Here is a 3,350-nt window from a genome sequence, read left to right as displayed (position 1 = left end):
GCATGACTTTATCAGGACACTAGAGAAGTTGTAAAAGTATAATCTTCAGAAATCACAGTTCTTTCCCCTCCCCACCACTTACCATTTTGCAAGGCTGCAGAGGTCACAGCAACAAATTTCGTACCATATTCACTACACTTGGGACAGATTCATAAACTGAAAACTACTGATTTCTGAACTCCTATAGATAAATTAGTCTAAAAACATCTAGAAGTTTGCATTTGAAGCAACCTGTGGCCTCAAGTGGAAGATTAAGCTGAGAAGATCAGTCTTAAGCACATTTACCTTGGGAGAAATCTCTAAACAGCTATTTCTTATATTGTATTTGTCGGGTTGCAGAAATAATGCAGTATGATGGCACTTTTAAAACCTAACATACTTATTAAAGCAAAAAGTACAAGTTTGTTTTATCTCGAGTTTATGATGTTAGGAAGTTCATCATGTTGGAGTTTTTGCAGCCTCACATGCTGCTTTTAGTAGGTTTGATTGGGTGGGTTCTTTCTAGGCTGTGGAAACTTCAGTCCAGAACTGTCAGTCTATCCAGCACTACCCAGTCATTCCTTCCCTGCCTCTGAATTCAAAGAGAGCCCTGGCTCTCTGCCCAGTGTATATATATATTCATTTCTCTAGAGCAGTGATGGCGAACCTATGCCACACATGCCACAGCTGGCACACAGAGCCCTCTCTGCGGGCACACGAGCCATAAGTTGCCATAGAGAAATACTTACCCGTCCTCCAATCCTGGATTTCGGCACTTTGCTCTGCTGGTGCAGTGGTCCAGAGGTGGGGTACAATGGTGACCATGACGAGTCTAGCCCAATGGGGGATTGGAGGACCAGTAAGTATTTATTTGTTAATACCAGCCATAGGGAAAAAAAACCCCAAGCATTTAACCCTTGCAGTACAGGAGCAGTTGTTTTTTCTAAACTAAAACCTCAGAATTTGGGTTTTAATTGCAGCATTGGCACTTTGAAATAAATAATTTTGTGTTGCAGTTTGGGCACCCGGGTTCAAAAAGGTTCACCATCACTGCACTAGGTACTCAGAGGCAGTCACTGCCCTCAAGCAGCAGATTTTGCAGAACCAGTGTATTTTTGTCATCTATCCATGTCATGGATCCACATTAATTTTAATGTATGCTCATCTCCAAATCATTGCCCATCTCCATTTCCTTGGTTTGTTTGTTTGTTTATTTATTTAATTTATATCCCGCCTATCTGGTCGGGCGAGGACCACTCTAGGCGGCTAACAATCATAAAATGATACAATAAAAATGTAAATAGACAGTTCTAAGTGATAAAAGCACTACATTACGATACACAATACACAAAACAAAAAACCGTAAGAGAGGAAAGAAGGGCGTCAGGAGTTATGTGATGGGAAGGCCTGCTGAAACATCCATGTCTTTAATTGGCGTGAGAGGTTGGACTGGAAGCTTCGTTGAAGTGGCATATTTTCTCCCCACTTGTACCCTGCAAGGAGCTGTTTATGGTGGACTGTTTATGGTGTTGATGATGAAGATGAGGCTTTCCAGGTCTCAGAGAATGAGCTGCTGTGCCAGGAAATGGCTGGGCTCTCCTGAATCTCCAGGCCAGGCAAACAAATGTGAAGAGCAGTGCTGGAAGGGAAGGAGTGAGTCTCGTTTATTGTTACGGGGTGGCCATAGTGTTTGGGTACCCAATTCCAACCCTCTCCGAATGGCACCAGGGCTCACTGTCTTCCTGTGTCTGTCCAACATGACACATAATATACTTGCTTAGGAGCTCAGAGAGGGAAACCACAATGCCTAGCTCACTCCCACACACATGCATGGAGAAATATTATGTTCCCAATTCCTGTGACATCACAAGGCCCCACACCATGACTTCACAAAGACCCACCCCAGGCATTGGCCCCAGATATAATGAGGAGATGGGGAAAATAATCCTGTGACAGGCCCAGACAAACAAGACAGCACTTCAAAACCATTCCCGAACATTCTTCTATTGGTTTTGGAAAAGAGGCAAAACGGGTATCCTCAGTGGAGACAACGGCCTGGTTCAGCTCCAGCAGGACGCCTGCCTTCTGGTCACTCGCATCCCCCTGGGGAAGAGGAAGCTTCGGGCCCTGGAAGAGAAAGAGAGAGAGAGAAACAACTAAGGGGTGAGCTCATCCACTGCCGTCAACTGGCTTCAACCCAGGCATATTCACTGACCAATGTTCTGGCAACTTCATCCCAAAGTTCCACCTGCCAACATCCACTGGCTTCTACCAGGAATATCCACCCATTCATCTCTTCCACTCTGCTTCTGAAGCCAGCCTCCACCATTCACTCCACCAGCCATTCGCATGCATGCCCGGGCTTCCATCCACCGATATCCACTAAGCTTCTGCCAGCTGGTTTCAGGAGGCTAACGTCCCCTGGCTTCATCCGCCAACCTCTGCCGGCCTCCGCCTTGCGGCCTCAGCCAGCTTCCGCAGGGAGATTCCACCAGCTTCTGTCTGCCAGCATCCACTGACTTCCCCCCGATTCATCAGCCAGCTTCAAGTCATGGATGTCCGCCAGCTTCGAGCTGTTAACTCACAAGCCCACTTAGCAAGTTCACCTGCTTTCGCGAGAGAACTTGCCTTGGGCAGAAGGGCTGGGTCCCCTGCAGCCACTGCTGCTCTCTCTGCCAGACTGCCCTCTGCCCACTGGCCTCCCTTCTGGTCTCCTGCCCTGGCCAGCAAGCCCCTTTTATCTGCCATCAAAGAGGTGAGGCCCCTGTGAGGTCACAAAGACCCAAGAGAGTGGGGTTGGGTTCCCAAGGCAGCAGCAGCAGCACCCTCAGGATTGGCTGAGTCCTGAAGATGATGTCAACAGTCCCTCTGATCATGTGATTCATCCACAAAAGCTTGCATTTTGCATGATTTAAAAAAAAATTTGTATTAGTGGCCTAATAAAAGGGAGCCTGAGACCATACTAGGTATTGTTATCGTTGAAGAATACATAGCATGGTCTCTGGCTCCCTTGGTTGGCTAGTTCTCGTGACATACATATTCGTGGATTTTGCTCTTTTACCATGCTAGTTATTATTATAGTGTTCTCTACTATCCAAAGTTTTCAGCATCCATGGGGGGCTTGTAACCAATCCCCCACAGATATGGGGTTTCGACGTACAGAGGTGTGCAATGGCGACCATAACACGCCTAGCCCAGTGGGGGATTGGAGAACCAGTAAGTATTTATTTGTTAATACCACCCATAGGGAAAAAAGGGGAAAAACCCAAGCATTTAACCCTTTCAGTGCAGGAGCAGTTGTTTTTTCTAAACTTAAACCTCAGCATTCGGGTTTTAATTGCAGTATTGGCACTTTGAAATAAATAAGTTGA

The 3,350-nt window shown here is 46.4% G+C and overlaps 1 long non-coding RNA gene across 1 annotated transcript; it reads right to left on the bottom strand.

The window, feature by feature from the left end:
- Positions 1–1,274: 1,274 nt before the first annotated feature.
- Positions 1,275–2,564, bottom strand: LOC144588430 (uncharacterized). The gene is made up of 2 exons (XR_013543997.1): positions 2,419–2,564; positions 1,275–2,106 (listed from the first exon to the last, which is right to left on the bottom strand). It is a non-coding gene; the product is annotated as an uncharacterized LOC144588430 (long non-coding RNA).
- Positions 2,565–3,350: the final 786 nt, after the last annotated feature.

Source organism: Pogona vitticeps, chromosome 3 (assembly GCF_051106095.1).
Source record: "Pogona vitticeps strain Pit_001003342236 chromosome 3, PviZW2.1, whole genome shotgun sequence".
In the NCBI taxonomy this organism is placed as follows: Eukaryota; Metazoa; Chordata; class Lepidosauria; order Squamata; family Agamidae; genus Pogona; species Pogona vitticeps.
The sequence above is the reverse complement of the archived record's forward strand: the minus strand, read 5'-3'. Positions and strand labels throughout refer to the sequence as shown.